Below are 18,227 nucleotides of genomic sequence, written 5' to 3' on the forward strand. Positions count from 1 at the left end.
TCTCTCATGGTTCTATGCTATTCCCTCGCTTCACCCCACCTCTGCCTAACACCCCCCAATTAATGTTTTTGCTTTGACAAATATTTTCCAGCATCTGAAAGGTCTTGACAGCAATGGATCAGCAGCAATGACATGGCATAACACCTCCTTGAAGCCACACATGCTGCTATAGTTATGTGTCAGACACAAGGGGTGCTGGGAATTGTAGCTTCAAGCATTACTGTCCTGCTCAGGATGCTGCTCCAGTCTCTAAGGCAAGGACCATGGAAAACTCAGACCTTGTATAGATCCCACAGAAGCAGTTCAGGACCAAAGTGAGAGCTGAATACAAGGATCAGAGCTGGATGTTGCAACAAAAGGAGAAATTGCTTCAGTAGTGTCTCTTCATGGGCTCCTGGGTTTTATAGCCTACTACTCAGGCAAGATAACTTGGCCCAGACCCTTCCAGGAGCACCCTTTGGTCTTTATAAAAACCCTTCCTGATTCTGCAGGTGCCTGCTCTGATGACACTGGGAGCCTCTTAAGAAAAACCCTGTTGGATCAGGCCCAAGGCCTGTTTAGTCCAGCATCGTGTTTCACACAGTGGCCCACCAGATGCCTTTGAGAAGCCCTCAGGCAAAAATGGTGAAGGCATGCCCTCTCTCCTGCTGTTGCTCCCCTGCAACTGTTATGCAGACACATCCTGCTTCTGAGACTGAAGGTGGCCTATAGCCAACAGGCTAGTAGCCACTGATAGACTTGTCCTCCGTGAATTTGTCTAAGTCCCTTTTAAAGCCATCCAAGCTAGTGGACAAGACCATATAGCATGGCAGAAAATCCCATATATTAATTTCATGGCATGTGAAAAAGTATTTCCTTTGTCAGTCCTAACTTTCCTGGCCTTAGGAACATAGGAAGCTGCCTTATACTGTGTCAGACCATTGGTCCATCTAGTTCAGGATTGTCTACACAGACTGGCAGCAGCTTCTCCAAGGCTACAGGCAGGAGTCTCTCTCAGCCCTATCTTGGAGATGCCAGGGAGGAAATTTGGAACTTCAGGTGCTCTTCCCAGAGTGGCCCCATCCCCTAAAGGGAATATCTTACAGTGCAACAGTTGAGTGGATGACTCCTAGTTCTAGTGTTGTGAGACAGGGAGAAAAATTTCTCTCTGTCCTTTCTCTCTATTCCTTGCATAGTTTGATGAAACTTGGTCATGACTCCCAGTAGTCACATCCTTTCCAAACTAAAAAGTCCCAGATGCTGTAGCTTTCCCTCATAATGAAGGTGCTCCAGGGCCCTGATCATTTTGGTTGCCCTCTTCTGCACCTTTTCCAGTCTACAATGTCCTTCTTAAGGTATGGTGACCAGAACTGCATGCCTTATTCCAAATGTATAAGATTATAATATTAGCATTTTTATTTTCAGTCCCCTTCCTAATGATTCCTAGCAGGGATTTTGTCTTTTTCACTGTTGCCCACACTTTCCATCTTGTCACCCACTCCCCCTGTTTGGAGAGATCCTTTTGGAGCTCCTCACAATCTGTTGTGGATTTCACTACCCTAAATAGTTTAGTGTCATCTGCAAATTTGGCCACTTCAATGCTTACCCCAACTTCTAGATCAGGCCTGCTCAACTTAGGCTCCCCCAGATGTTTTTGGACTACAACTCCCATAATTCCCAGCCACTGTAGCCAATAGCCAGGGATTATGGGAGTTGTAGGCCAACATCTGCAGGAGGGCCGAAGTTGAGCAGGCCTGTTCTAGATCATTTATGAACAAGGTGAAGATCACTGGTCCCTCTACAGATCCTAGGGGGACCTTACTTCCCTCCATTGTGAAAACTGTCCATTTATTCATACCCTCTGTTTCCTGTCCTTCAACCAGTTACCAATCCACACATGAACCTGTACTTATCCCATGACTGCTAAGTTTACTCGAGAGCCTTTGCTGGGAAACTTTGTCAAAAGCTTTTTGGAAAAACAAGTATAATATGTCAAGTGGATCACTTTTATCCACATGTCTGCTGACACTCTCCAAAAACTCTAAAGTTACACATTTTTGCTAGCAGATCAGTAATCTCCCATTTGCGTTACTTTAGAACTCTTGGGTGGATGCAATCTGGTCCTGGAGATCTGTAATTTTCAGATTTTAAAGACCTAAAAATTAGAACATCCTCTCTCATCACCTCAAATTGTCCCAGTTCTGCAGCCTCCTAGCCTGAGAAGCTCATTTTTGGAGCAGGTATATGGTCAGTATTCTCCACTGTGAAGACAGATGCAAATAACTCAATCAGCTGCTCTGCAATCACTTTATCTTCAGTTTCCAGCTGAGCTTATTCTGCCTGCTCCTGGAAGCTTCCCAAGTTGCAACTGCATTTCCAGGCTTGGAGATTGCACTTTTGCTATGATCAGGAGCTGCACAGCAATGTGAGCTCCCTGTTTATGTTATACATGGGGACAAGTTGCTTAGTTGTCAGTGGACTGGTTGCCCCAAGATTTGGGCTTCAAGTAACACAAATTGCAAAGAGGATTAGCTTCACACACCCTCTCTCTACATGCGGGCCCGGCTAAGCAGACTCCAGAACTAGAGCTGGTCTTATGGTAGCAAGCATGACTTATCCCCTTAGCTAAGGTATTGGAGAGATTTGTCTGTTGGTGCCGCCAACTTGTCTGGTGGCTACTCAGGAATGGGCCTTCTCTGTTGCTGCCCCTGGATTTTGGAATGTGCTCCCTGTTGAAATAAGAGCCTCCCCATCTCTGGCAACTTTTTAAAAAGCACTGGAGACACATTTATTCACCCAGGCTTTTAATTAGATTTATAGTTTTAAAAATTTTAATACTGGGTTTTAAATATTTTAGATTTTTTAAAATGTTTTAAATGATATTAATTGTTAATTGATTTGATGTTTTAAATGATTTCCATTGTAAACTGCCCAGAGACGCAAGTTTTGGGCAGGATAGAAATATTTAAAATAAATGAATGAATGAATGAATGAATATTGTGAGTTATCTGGCATCCAAGGCCATTTTGGACTTAGGATGATCTTGAAAACTCCCCTCATCCTCTCACAAGAGAGGTAACACCTGTTGCAAATGAAGTAATTAGGCCAGGAAGGATTGGACCATATACCAATCCAGCCAGCTTACCTAGCAGGCACAGGAAGCTGGGTACACCAAGAAGCCATTCTCATAGGCATCTCTCCACACTAGTTCCTACAACTCTCCTGCTTTCCACTTTGCCTCTCTGGACAGGCACTAGTCTCCAGTTGCCCGAGTCAGATCTTCATGAGGACAGGTTATATAGCCTCTTGCCCAGCAGCTTCAGGGCTGAATCTATCCTTCTCTTTAATTTCTGAGACCTTACCCACTATCTTAAAGTTCTGGCGTGATTTGACATTCCTGACTTTCCATTTCAGCTTCCTTTTTGCCAATCCCCTCATTTTTGAGATGTTTCCTCTTCTGAAGTCTAACACATCTGTGTTGGACTTCCTTGGCAGTGCTCCACTCAAATGTAAGCTGAATTGTATCGCACTATGATCACTGTTTCCCAATGGTTCTACAAATCTGACATCTTGCACCAGGTCCTGGGCTCCACTCAGGATTAAATCCAAAGTCGCCATCTCTCTGGTCGGTTCCATGACTAAGTGTTCTAAGGTACAGTCATTTAGCACATCTAGAAGCCTGAATGTGAATTTAACCGCCCGGAGAAGAAAGTTTGGGGCGGTGTAAAAAAAAATATATATATATATATATGTATATGTGTGTGTGTGTGTGTGTGTGTGTATATATATATATATATATATATATATATATATTAAAAAAAATAAAAATTCTATACATGCAGACTGTGCCTTAGACCAAAGTGTGTGGGTATATATGTGTGGTTGTTTCTGTTACCAACTGTTCTAAGGCACAGTCTGCATGTATGGAAATTTGGCCTCTCTGTCAATACCTGAATATTAATTTGGCCAGTCTATGAAAGGGCAATTAAAGTCACCCATTATTACCACGCTGTCTCTCTTTGATGCCTCTCTGATTTGCTTCTCCAACTCCAGGTCACTCTCAGCATTTTGATCCAGAGGGTGATAGCACGTCCCTAGTAACACATTTCCTTTCTGTCCACATATCATCATCCATAATGATTCTGTGGAGGACTCCGCTCCTCCTAGTTTTTCTATTTTATTGGATTCTATCCCCTTTTTATTATACAGTGCTACTCCACCCCCAATCGTCCCCTCCCTGTCCTTTCTGTAGAGTTTGTATCCAGGAATAACAGTTCTTACGATTCCACCAGGTTTTCATTATGCCCATTATAGCTATGTTTTCGGTAGCAACCAGTTTCCTCATCTTGGCTCAGAGGCTTCTAGCATTGGAAACACCTATATGCTGAGTCTCTTGAGTGGTGTTGGAATGTGCTAGATATAGATATAGATATAGATATAGATATAGATATAGATATAGATATAGATATAGATATAGATATAGATAACTCTAAACCAGATTCTGTGACACATGATACAGCAAAGCAGAGCCCCAGTCAAATGTTTATTGTGTTTCTTCATGCACTACAAGTACTTGGAACTTGTGTATAGTGGGCACTTGGATTAACAGCCATGCCACACAATAAGGGGATACATCAGGAGGGCACTGTGAGATCTGAGGAGGATGTCCCAACAGGCACACCCTCAGTGCTTTACCTTCATAATCACATGTGCACAGAGGAACCTTGTCCTGCTCCAACTATATGGCACAGATGTAGAGCCAGGAGGCCTCCAAAGCCACCCTTTGGCATGCTCATGCACCTGGCTTATTCCTCCCTATGAGCACTCGATGAATCTGTCACCAATGACCACTCTAGTTGTCCTACAGCTGTCCCTTTGTTTGATGCACTCTACTGCATCTATGACCTGTCTGCCATATATACATTTTATGAGGCCTTGAGGGCATGTCCCTGCACATCACCCACATGGCAACACCCACATGCATTCAGTCCTCCACAAGCATGCATGCAGCAGATGGCCCATTGCATACACCCAACCTGATTGCCAGTCGTGTGCCCCCTGGACCATCACAAGGGACCTTTAGGGTTCCATAGGGTGAGCATTTGCCATTGATGCCTGATACCCACTTAAGACCTCCCCCTGTGGGTAAACATGCAGGGCCATCGGGAGTCAGCCAGCAGGCATGTCTGGGCAACAAGCCAACTCCCCTGTGCATACGGAGCCCATGGCCACAGTGCAAGGCCCTCTGCACTTGACACCGTAGGGCCCCATGCAAGCAGGAGAAGGGCAGCCCTCCTGGTGCAGCCCTGAAGCCCCCACCATGCAAGGCCCCTGCATCTGCAGCATCCCACCCAGACCATGAACCTTGTAGCTAAAGGGGTCCAGTAAGCGTTCAGAAATGGGCCATTCCTCCGCTCACAAAAAGAAGACCTTCATGCAAGGGGGCAGAGCTCAACCACTTTCATGCTTGAGCTGCTCCAAAGAGAAGAGGAAGACTGGGGAGCCAGGAAGAGATGGCCATGCACAAGCAACTGCTCTCCAACAGCAGAGCAGAGGGGAATTTGAGGAAACCACCACCCAATCCTTCACCACGTAGGTTCTACCATCAACCTTTGTCTATATGCTCCTGAGCAGGTGGATGCCACATAACAGGCATAGCTGCATTCTGCCTTGCCTCATTTTTAAAAGGCACTTTACAGTACATTTAGACACCCCCCCACAAGTTGGTAAACCCTGAAACCACAAGCTTTCCAGCCAACACACAGCTTCTAGTGCAATCTTCACACTCACTTGTTCAAAATTCACCGTTTGTTGCTTTCCAAAGAGGATGTTGTCTGTTTCTAGGAATAAGCTTATTTCTTTTCTCTTTAAACTGTTGCACACTTCTTTCTTTCAGCCCACACATCCACTGCCAGCTTGCAAAGGACAAGGGGGTTCCTGACAATGCTAGAAGGGAGCAGCAGCATTGACACTCTGAGGGGCTGCATGTGCATGGCAGCATCTAAGTTCTTGAATGGCCCACTTGGAGGTTTCACAAAAGAAGCATGGATGTGCCCACAATGTCCTAAATGGAGTTGGATGGAAAAGGCAGGCAGGCAGGCAAGTTGCACAGGCTCTTTTGCCAAGGAGGGAATCCATGGCTGGTAACTTAGGCTGTGCAGGAGAGAGGGGGCCCACACACATCCAGGCATAAAAGGGTTGGTGTCCTCCAAGAACCAAGGAGAGTGTGCAGGAAGCAGGCCATAAATGGGCCATGTGCATGAGCCTAATAGGCATGAAGTGGGAGGGTGTGCCAGCATCAGAAACAGCTGGCTGAAACCATAATTGGGCAAGGCACAAAGAATGCAAGTCCCCTCTCGCCATGGAACACCACTCCTTTGTTCTTGTAGCTGTGCGAGTTAGGTGGGCAAGCAGTTCTTCCCACCACAAAGCCCCTGGATGCCCAATTGGGCAGCATGCACAGTCAAAGCTCCATAATCCCCAGCCCCAATGGCCTGGTTGAGAATCCCTGGTCTACACAGACTGGCAGTGGCTTCTCCAAGGTTGCAGGCAGGAATCTCTCTCAGCCTGCAGGAATCTCTCTCAGGAATCTCTTGGAGAAGCCAGGGAGGGAACTTGAAACCTTCTGCTCTTCCCAGAGCGGCTTCATTCCCTGAGGGGAATGTCTTACATCCCCATAGGGGAATATTTCACATATGACTAGAAGCTCACACTTCTAGTCTCCCTTTCATATGCAACCAGGGCAGACTCTGCTTAGCTAAGGGGATAAGTAATGCTTGCTACCATAAGACCAGCTCTCCCATCCTGGAGAGGAGACAGAAGATGGTCTAAACACTATGGAAGAAGAAGCAAGGCACAGAGCCCAGCAATGGAGGCACTTACTGTGGGTACTGGGTGGGTACTCAGGGAACCTTTGACTTTCTGGCAAGTGATATGGAGCACATTATCTGCCAGTAGGACACTAAGATGCATCGGGCAATGCCAGCATGCAAGCAGCTTGCCAAAACAGTTTATAAACTGGACTCCCATATCAACTACCTGGCCCTGAGCAATCTGTTTGCAATGGCACCTCCACCATCTGCAATATGGTCAAAGAAGTGGTGGACCTTCTGGTGGAAATGTTCCTGGAAGATGTGATCTGCATGGGTGACCTGCAGGAAGTGATATTTTGGTTCCAGCAGAAGGGGTTTCCGGGCATCATTGGCTGTATAGATGGCAAATACATGTAAATGCTAGCATACATACCCGATGCCATGATGAGTACTACAGGCAGAAACATTACTACACCATGACCCTGTAAGGTGTAGTGGACTCAATGGGGCATGGACATCTATGCCAGAGTGCTGGGCAGAAGCCACGACACAGTCATTTTCTGGACTTTGAAGCTGCGCTCTGGTACCTGGATTAACGTAGCATCCATGGAGGTGGGTGGGCAATGGTGAAGCTCACCAGCTTTGGTTTTGGGGGGCCGGAGATACAGCCTCCAGGAGTGGATGGTCACTCCCTATCATACACCCAGAGGTGCCCTGGAGATGAAACACAGCAGCATCAGGATCATGGTCAAGCAGGCATTCAGGAGGGTGAAGGCCTGGTAGCACACCCTCTACACCTTGCTGGATGTCAAGGAGGAGGAGCTAGTGCCGAAGGTGATTGTGGCCTGCTGCATCCTGCACAACATATGTGAGAGCAGGGGAGAAGTCCTGCTGGAGGAGCCTGTGGACCTGCTGGCACATGCAGAAGGTGAGAATGGTGCTGGAGGGGTGTGCTGCAGAGAAGAGGATGCTGTGCCAGCGGCCCCCACTGCCCTGGACCTGAGGATTGCTGGTGGCAGCAGGGAGGTGCAGGTGGTGAGAGCTGCCTTTGCAACCTTAGTTTTCATTAATGTGGCCAATAAAATGTTCTCTGGAAAAGTGACACAGAGGGCAGAATGAAAGGTCAATTATCTCAACTGATTTTGTCCAAAGGAATGTTTTTCTCCTTACAATAAGGAATAGCAAGTAACAAAAAGGTATTACTGTTTGTCTTTTTCACATGTTGGGGAAACTGAGGCGGCAGCAGCAGCAGCATGAGATCTCAGCCACCAAAGTCAGCCCGACTTGACTTCTTTATTCCTCACTATGAATACTCTTTGTCTAGAATATTAAACTGCTAGTTCTTCTTTTCTGTTCACACAACTGCCTCTTTTCTTCCCCTCATGCTGGTTCAGGATGTAGTGCATCCTTCAGCTACTTCACATTCTTTCCCATTCTGTTCTGCATTCTATACTTTTAAAAAGAGCATGTTAAAGAAGTTTCCTATCTTTTGTCAGATAACGCCCCCTAAAAATTTCTTGACACCATTATGAAATGGTCATGTAAGAGGGAAATGCTAACATTTGATGTTTTTCCTCAATAAATTTATTTTGATTGGCACTGAGATGATATGATCATAATTCTGTATTCAAATAGTCCCATAATTCACTATAATGAGTTCAAATTATGTATTCACGAATTGACAACTTACTTATCTCCTTATGCATATAAGCTGTTGGGAAAGCTGTTTAACTGCCACCCATAATGGAATATTCAGTCCCCTTATTCCTCCATTCAAATAGAACCTAATGAAAATTAACCCATTGTCTCTCCTTAGAGGGCACTGTGCAAGAAGCAAGGGTTCTCTTCATGTGGCCATGCACATGCACGTGCACACACACACACACACACACACACACACAAGCTGTGGGTTATTAGATAAAATGAATGTGGGCATGGTCAAGCAATAGGTTAAAAATGTATGTGCAATTAAATCAAAATTCCTTTTCTCAGCATTCTGATCCCTGAGGATCAGAATATTTGGTTGGGGGAAAGGTATGAGACTGCCACCCAGCTAAGACTGGAAAATCATAAAATACTTGATTATCAGTAGAATATAAAACAGGAGAGAAATGTATCAGTAGGGACTGTTAAGGTCACTACAGAATGAGAATAATTGTGGAAGCATTGTTGTTAGAATGTACATTTCAGAGTTTTGTTTGAAATGACAGAACATTGTTAACTTGGAGGGGGAAAAGATAATCTCAAGACATTTTAGAGATGGCCCTCCAGGAGGGCTGGTTGAAATGTGATAATGCTTCATTTCAGTAGAAAGGAATCAGGTGGTATCTGCCCAGAGAACCCCTATAAAAATGGGCTTTGGAAAGAAATCATATGATTAAAATATATCCATGGATATGATGCGAGTATAATGGCTGAAGAACAAAAAAAGGGGAAAAAATGTGATGCAGCTTTGAGACTAGTTAACAACTTGAGGGGAGGAGGAATGAAAAGGAAGATCCTTCTGGGAATAACTTTTGATTATTCCAGATTTCATTAACAGTGTGATGAGAGTGTAAAGATCGTCGTTTATTGCTGATTGAGACAAAAAAATAGTAATTGTTAGTATGTGCAATTAATAAGTGAGCTGAGGTATTCCATGGTATTGTATCAAAGGCCAGAGGGCCTATAAGTGATATTTCTATGCTGCAGTATGGACAGACAACAGCAAGTAAACCTGTGCATGGAAGCATGGAAACCTTCAGAGAACCACCCTAGAGACTGGGAATGTGTGTCTCCTATTGATTTCTGCTCTTCAGAAAAAGAATAAGCATAACTATCTGGGGGCCAAAAAAGCCCTTGTTTTCCTTACTTCCATTCTATAGTGATTCCTGAGGGTGACCGTAAAAAGTCAAGGAATTCTAGAAACTATGAGGAATTGTCAAAATATCTGTGTATCGTGCCTTCTTGCTGATGCTTCTGATCCTCTGGCCACTACTTCTGTGGACAACCAGAACGTGACTCCTTTCTCAGCATTGCTTATGGTGTGCGGAAGATGGGCCTCTCAAGAAGCCTTTCAATTGATACTATATGCCAATACAGCATAGCAGTGGGAAAAGACTGACAACAAGGATGGCCCCTTGTTGACTATCCAAGGACCCAAATTGTCTTTGGTGGACATACTGTGCATAGGATCTGGAACAATGTGACATTCAGATTTGTTTTATCCAACATACAATAACTCTAACACGGCATATTACCATGCAGGTATGGAATAAAACCTTGGTCATATGGGGTAAGGAAAAGATGATGCAGGGTGCTGGACTGATGGGGGAAGCCAATGCCTCATCAACTGGATGGTGAATACCCAAAGGAAAGGTGTATTTTGGATGAAGACAGAGGACAGTAATGTAACCTGTTAAAACTTCTCCTTATGTGTAATATATGTTTGGATATGAGGAATATTGTTCCTATTCTGAGTAGGGAAGAGTTCTATTAAATCCCCCTGAGTGAACTTTGTTAAGAAAAAAAAATGTTGTCATACTACAGTTCAGTTCTATGCCATTCATAGAGCATAGAGTGAAGCAGGCCATGAGTATGTTGAACAAAGATGCTCCTGGAAAAATTATGGTGATATGAATATATATGGAACAAAAGAAAAGGGTGTACAGGACTGGGATGTTTGATTAGATTAAACCGTTTCATGTGGGGAAATTACATGTGTGTATTACGGTTGCACCAGAACCCTCAAAGTGCCTCATTGTGATTCCCTAGATTATAGGAACCTACTGACTGGCATAATAACAGATGTCAAATAGGGGTATGCAAACTGGATCGGGGGTGTGTGGTTTGATGGTTCGATTCGGGGGTTCAGAGTCAAACCGAACCCCCCCCCATTCCACCTGGACCAGAACCAAACCCCCGCACCAGTTTGTGAATGTTTTTTTTTTAAATTAAATACGATTTTTTAGTACCTGTAGCCCCTTGGTGGGCTTCCTAAAGGCCGGGGGGCGTGAAGGTTCCCCCTCCCCCCCACCAGCTTCATTTATCACTGCCGCAGCCCATAAAATCTTCCTTTTTGGCCCATTCGAGCCTCTGTAAATCAGCATGGTGGCCATTTTGCCAGCCACCGAGTATGCTCAAATGGCCTCTGTGAGGCCTGGCATGGCCCAGGGCCTCGCAGAGGTCATTTGAGCATGTGCAGCAGCCATTTTTTAATAAAAGTAGGGGGGAAAGTAGACAAATGACCTCTGCGAGGCCCTGGGCCATCCAGGCCTCACAGAGGCCATTTGAGTATGTGCAGTGGCAGGCAAAATAGCCACCATGCCGATTTACAGAGGCCTGAACGGGCCAGGGCAGTGATAAACAAGGCTGGTGGTGGGAGGAGGAACCTTTGCTGACCCCAGCTTTTAGGAAGTCCCCCGAAGGGGCTACAGGTACTAAAATATTTTATTTAATTTTTTTTTAAAAAATCATGAACCCCCCCGTGAACCCCACCCGAACCAACGGGGGGGGGGGTGGTTCAATAGGGCCGGACCAAACTGGCCCAGTCAGATTTGAGTGCAGCTTTCTCTTGAACCGAACCGGGCTAACCAGTTCCATGCACACCCCTAATGTCAGTTCTATCCCTGACAAAGTATTGGTTATCATTCCAATGTCATGGGAATTCAGTACGTCTGCACCAGTTTCCATTCTCACACATATAGTAGCTCACATGCAGTGCAGCATTATGGGGATGGTTCACATACAGCACAGCATAACAGGGACAGCTACAGAGCCACCTGCATTGCTGCGAGACTGTACAAAATATCCCCATGATTCCCAATGGAAGTAGCATCACAACATATGCTTGCACAATGGTTAGTGGGAGCAGAACAGCCTGTCAGTTCAGGAAAAACTGGGAGTTTTCTATTTCCCATTATTAAAGGAGGGGGAACATCTCCATTCGATGGTGGGGTGGGAGCCAAGAGAGAAGGCACTCAGGCACATATCTTTGATAGAGCAAGTTCATGTAACTGAAATTAGCAGTTTCTTTGTATAGAAAAATACTACAGTTTAGCCTCAGGAGATGCTTAGAACAGGTATGCAAAACTATCCATTGCTGTATCTACCACAACCACATAAATGCTTCACCATGGAGTCCAAGGTCTGGTTTCTCATCTCCTTTATTAGTCATACAATTGGCTGTGTGTCTATTCATACAGTAGTTACTGCTTTTGAAAAGACTGATTTTTTAAAAATTCACAACAGATTTAGGCTATCTGCTTAATTCATAATGTTCTGTAAAAAGATGTTATTCTCCCCTACCACGTACACACAAACACATTAGGGTTTGGGGGTGATTTTTTTTTAAGCTCTGGCTAATGGCCATTAGCATTGTTATTCAAATAAGGAAATAAATTGAATGGTAGTAGTGTTCAAGAGAACAAATTAAATCAGAAATGCTTTTTCCTAAATGTTTGTTCTTTAATTTTCTTAATCAGAGAAGCCTATACAGGAAGCAATTCCCAGGTCGGTTGAGTGTGCAACAAAAAAGGCTTCTAAAAATGTACTACTTGCTGAAAGCCCCCTGCAAGGGACATACAAAATGTGGCACCACAGAGACTCGATTGCCAAAGCAAGTATCAAAGACAGAAGTCTCTTTTCAGTATTTTGTTTAGGAAATGAGCATGTTGTCTGAAACTTCTCCTTGGAAGTTAATAATCCTGACAGATTTGAAAACACATCATATCCCTGATCTTATATAAAGTGGGGGGGGGGAGCTCATGATTTATTCATTTTATCCAAAATAGCTACTCACAGATCTTGCATTTACCAATTATTTTTGAACTGGCACAGTTGAAGGCACCAGACATCTGGACAGGCTGCGTGCTCATAGAGGGCCAATTCACAGGATACCTTATTGAGGAATTGCATATAATTAAGTTTCTTGTTACCTATGTTAATCTATGGAAGAATGTAGAAGGCTCCCTTCTTCCAGAAACTAGGTGATTGTGGGTGTAGCCCACTTCCAGCATTTGTCTACCATTGCAGGGGTGCAGCTATAACGGAGCGAATGGGTTCAAAGAACCCACCCACCCCCAGCTCCACCTCTCCCTATTTTCTTCCATATCTCCCTCGTTCCGAGGGGCTGCCAGGGAGCGGGTGAACACGGGCCCCCTCTCCCCTCGCTATGCTCCTGTACCATTTGCCATGCCTTTCTCCAGCCCCTAGCAGAGACATCCCCTGGTACTGCTGCACACCAGGCTCATAAGCAGCCATACTCAAAACTAGACTTCCAGCTGAGAGTCCCTGAGACCTGGAGCCTGCAAGTACAGCAAACAAAAATAGACCAGAAAATGGCAGAAGGCCTGGCTCCTAGTCAGAGGGAGGATTGTGAAGTGGTCACTGAAGCAGAAAAGATATATACTTTAAAGGTGCTTTATAAAAAAATAATATTTTAAACTAATCTCTTCAGATTCTTTTTTGAATGCTGTTGCTGTTTTCAGGGGTGGCTTTTTCATGAAGTGAAGTAAGGTGGTCGCCTCAGGCAGAAGATTATTGGGGTGCCAAGACGGCAGCAAGATGCCCTCTTCCACCACCATCAGAGCAGCTCTTTGCCGCCACTCTGACCCTTTGCAAGCTTTGCAAGGAGTAGGGATGTGCACAAACTGCAGTTCTAGCACTTTGGGGGCAGAGGGAGAATGAACTAAGACAAGTTGTCCTAGGAAGAACTAATCTGCCTACTTTCCATTCACTATCCTTGGAACTGGAATAAATTTGGTCCAGATCAGTTAGGCAGTTCACAAATTAGCCCACTTACACCTCAAATGTTCATGCATACACCATCTTGAATTGGGATGGATGATGTCATCACAAACTATGTGTTTGAGGTGTCCCTATGTATCCCTACAACTGTATCAAATTTAGTCCAATTCGGTTCCCACTTGCAACTCAAACATTCATGAAAACTCCATCTTGAATCAGGGTGGATGACATCATTACAAACTACACCTTTGAGGTGTCCCTATGTGTCCCTACACTGTAGCAAATTTGGTTCAAATTGATTAGGTGGCTCACAAGTTAGCCTAAATGCACCTCAAATGTTCACTCATCTGCCATCTTGAATTGGGGTGAATGACATCATCACATATAACACCATTGAGGTGTCCTTATGTGTCACTCACTACAACTGTACCTAATTTAGTTCAAATCAGTTAGATGGTCCACAAGTTAGCCCACTTACAGCTCAAACATTTATGCATCTGCCATATTGAATTGGGGTGTATGACATCATCACAGACTATGCCATTGAGGTGTCCCTATATGTCCCAACAGCTGCAGCAAATTTGGTTCAAATCTATTAGACAAATTAACCCAATTGTGCCTCAAACATTCACACATCTGCTATCTTGAATCGGGGTGGATAACATCATCACAAACTACACCATTGAGGACCTATGTGTCCCTACAACAATAGCAAATTTGGTTCAAATCGGTTAGGCAGTCTACATGTTAGCCCACTTGCACTTCAAAAGTTTATGCATCCACCATCTTGAATTGGGGTGGATGACATTGAGGCTTCCCTATGTGTCCCTACAACTCTACCCAATTTGGTTCATATTGGTTCAGGCATTGCGAAGTTGATGGTGGGGCCAGAATGGACACATGGACACACACACAGAATGCTGGATGATCTCATAAGCCTACTGGAAAGTAGGCTAAAAAAGGAGAGCAGGTCTTTATCTGCTCTCTGTCACCCCATGCAGCTTCCTGCTGGGGTACTACATGTCCCTAGAAGCCCCACACAGTGTTAGCATGCACATGGCATCTGCGTATGCGCAGACACACTTTGCATGGTCAGCAACACCATGCTGACCACACAAATGGTGCCTGCACAATGTCATGTGTGTGCTGACACTGCGTGGAGCTTCTAGGGATGTTTGCTGCCCCATCAGGAAGCTGAATGGCGCAGCAGAGAGGAGTTAAGGATTTGCTCTCCCTTTTTCTTAAAGTTCCTGGTCCCCCTGCCCAAAAAGTTCTTGAACTGCGGTTTGGACCACGGATAGCACACATCCCTAGCAAGGAGTGTCTTTCACAAAGCATGTGAGAAGCACAAAGAGAGAAGCTGTTGGCAACCTTCCCTCTTCTCTGCCCCCCATGCCACTTTCAAAGCTTGCAAGGGTCAGATATTTGAGCAAATGTGGAAAGATTAGGATACAAAAGTTTTAAAGAAGACTAGCTGGAGCTGCACAGAGCATCTGTGCACTAGGACTTTGTTGCTCTCCTTGCCCCCTACCACACCTACCACAGTGTCAGCCACCCACTCTAGCCCCCCTTTCCCTGTCTCTCACTTGCTCACTTGCCCCCTCCCCACTGATCGCTCTCTCATTCGCCCCTCCCCACTGTTCGTTCTCTCACTCCCTTCTTGTTCTCTCACTTGCCCCCTCCCCACCACATGCTTGCTCACTCTCCCCCTCCCCACAACTCGCTGGCTCTCCATTTGCAGGGAAATCAAACTGAACTTGAGATTAGTATACAGTAAATATGTACCCAAGACCTTCATCAAACTTCCTTTACTTTAAACCTTTCCTTTCTTGCCTACAACTAGTGGCACTGAGGAAAAAACCTCCTCTTCTGTTCCACGAATTGGGAAGATTCAGACATCACATGGAACCAAAGTCAAATCTCAGTTCCATGCAACACCTTCAAACCTTGTGAGTACATCCTCCTTCCTCTCCTGCCCATACATGAGTTGGGAGAATTCTACTTCCAACTGTGGTTTGAAACAAACGAAAATCAGTTGCTACTTACAAAGCTACTGATCTTGGCTTAATCTAAGCAAAGTGCTTTGGTTTGAGGTCATAACAAATCTTGTTTGCTTCTAACCACCATCAAAATTAGAATTCTCTTGAATCTTTTACCCTTGAGGGGAGGGGGAAGTGAAAACTCTCAAGGCTAGGAGTTGTTGTGCAGAAGGGAGATTTAACCTTGGTTTGTGTGAAAGTTTTGAAAGCTGACAGGATATTCCCCCTCACCTTTTGTGGGGGTGGGGGCTCAGCTAAATACACTAGTTCTGTAACAGTTGCTGATGGCATATATGTTAGTAACAACAACAACAACTTAATTTATGTAGCTGCCCCATAACAAGTATTCTCTGGGCGGCTCACAAAACAAAGTCGATAACCATATAATTAAATCACATAAAAACGTAAAACAAAAGCTTATGTTATGGATTCTGCCAGGGGCATAACAAGGTTGGAGCGGTCCTGGAGATGAGATTTTAAAATGGGCTGCTCACTGCTGATTAACAAAGGAGACTTTCAACCATGCAATGCAATCCTATGTATGTTTTCTCATAAATCCTAACAAATTCAGTACAGTTTGCTTCCAGGTAAGTGTGCAGAGAATTGCAGCCCCAAGCAGCAAATCTAACCACATTTAGCTGGAAGTACATTTCACTGAAACCAAAAGGACTTTGTAATTTTTTGTCACAAAACTAGCCACTTATAGTACCTTTTTAACGGTTTTTTAATTTAAAAAATATTAAAAACCAACAATTTGTCCAATCCAATTCCATTTAAATATACATATTTCTCCCACATCTCTCTGCTCAAAACCAAAGTCCCTCGCCCAGTCACTCCAGGTGATCTAAAGGCTGCGGCTGAAATAGGGTTGCTTTTTATGAAGGCAACGGGCAGATTCTTCCATATCGGAGTAGAACTACTTTTTAAAAAAACAGTTTTTTAAAAATTAAAACAAAATTTAAAACCAGCAAATTCCTCAATCTCTGAATTAAATATTGAGTCATTTCAATCTGTCCTACATCCCTCCCCCCCAACTTATATTAAAGCTTGATGGCAAGCCATCCCTAAATATCCGGGGTGGGGGAATAACCACAAAAAGCAAATCATACCCTACCTCCATTACTAAAGCTGAAGAGTCAAAAGCTGGGCAGAGCTGTGGTGGGCAAGGGTGGCCAGTGCTGGCCACCTACCTTCCTTCCTTCCTTCCTGCTGGCACTCAAATTCAGGCTTCAGGGAGGCCTGCACGAAGGCCTCTTTGGAAGCCCCGCCCACCCACTAAACAGCTGAGAGGTGGAGACTGAAGGGGCTGCAGCAGCTGGCAGGCTGCTTCACTCCCCTGGCCAGAGCAGGAGGGCTAGCAGGAGAGGGGGCCAGGAGGCAAAGAGGACTGGCTAAGGGGCCTCGGGGGGGGGGGGGCTCCAGGCCCTGTGGGCCTAGAGACATTTGTCTCCCCTTGTCCAATGGAACTTGCATCCCTGGATTCTGCTTTGGTTCAGGAAGTTTAACTAGCTGGTCTCTGGTGTTTCTGCAGCTATATGACTCTGGGTCTTGTCATAAGTGACCTTTCTTAAACCACTGCTTAATGTTCCTTTTTATGGTCCCAGTTCTGGATAAGCTGGAAATTGGTGGAGTGGGGGGCAAGGGCTGTACAGAAATGGAAGCCAGAATGGAGAATGAATTGGTAATGTACACACAACAGTATTTTGGATGGCCCTAAATGGGGCAAAATGAGATTTACTTATTCCTGATAGAGGTTTTGCAGCTCTTACACTAGGGGGAAATGGTTGCTTAAGCATTATGTGAAACCCCAATGTTATAATAGTGTGTTCTCTGGCTTGGGTGGGCTATGGATGGTTTTTGTGGTATAATCAGTCATCTTCTGACAGGAAATTAGCTGTGCAGGAATTTGCTAGAAAATGAATCAGCCATAGAACAACACTTTCTATTTTTCCTAAGTATAAGATAATTGGTAAGTGGTATCTAATGGTGGTGATAATATATTGAATAAAAAGCCTATTATAAAGGTTCCATTTTCTTATTTGAAAGATGCATGCTGCAGTGCTAAAAGCATTTATTTCCAAAATGGTCTAACTAAAAACTTCAGACATCTATGGGGATATTCTAGACTTTCTGGTCTGCAGATATACATGGTTCTACTAGCAACATTTTTTTAAAAATTAAATTTTTATTAATTTTAACAATAATCTTAACATTAACATTCACAACAAATAAGCAGATATGGACTTCCCGCTCACACCTCCTCGTGAATCATCAGTTATAAAGTTAACCCTTGCTATAATAATAATTCAAAGCATAAATTTAAACCTTACAAACACGATTTTAATCTACCCAACCTGCACTTATTACTAAATTTCAAGCCCTGTTGTAAAATCAATAGTAGGAAAATAGTTCTTTAGATACAGCAAGAATGGTTTCCAATCTTCTTCAAAACATTCTAAGTTTTGATCTCTTATCAATATTGTAAGTTTTGCCATATCCGCATATTCCAAAATTTTTATCAGCCAATCTTCTTTTGAAGGCAGTTCATTGCTCTTCCATTTCTGTGCATATATTATTCTGGCCGCCATGGTAGCGTACATAAAAAATGTTAGATTAGTTGTAGAAAATACTCCTTGTGTTATCCCTAGCAGGAAGGATTCTGGCTTCTTAG

General features: G+C 44.2%; 1 long non-coding RNA gene across 1 annotated transcript in view; it reads right to left on the reverse strand.

Annotated features, from left to right (window-relative positions):
• LOC128352321 (uncharacterized) overlaps nt 1–16,774 on the reverse strand; it is a 29,359-nt gene extending 12,585 nt beyond the window's left edge. The window contains exon 1 of the long non-coding RNA XR_008320321.1: nt 16,671–16,774. This is a non-coding gene — a long non-coding RNA (uncharacterized LOC128352321). The remainder of the gene's footprint in view (nt 1–16,670) is intronic.
• Between the last annotated feature and the right edge of the window lie 1,453 nt (nt 16,775–18,227).

Source organism: Hemicordylus capensis, chromosome 3, assembly GCF_027244095.1.
Source record: "Hemicordylus capensis ecotype Gifberg chromosome 3, rHemCap1.1.pri, whole genome shotgun sequence".
Lineage (NCBI taxonomy): Eukaryota > Metazoa > Chordata > Lepidosauria > Squamata > Cordylidae > Hemicordylus > Hemicordylus capensis.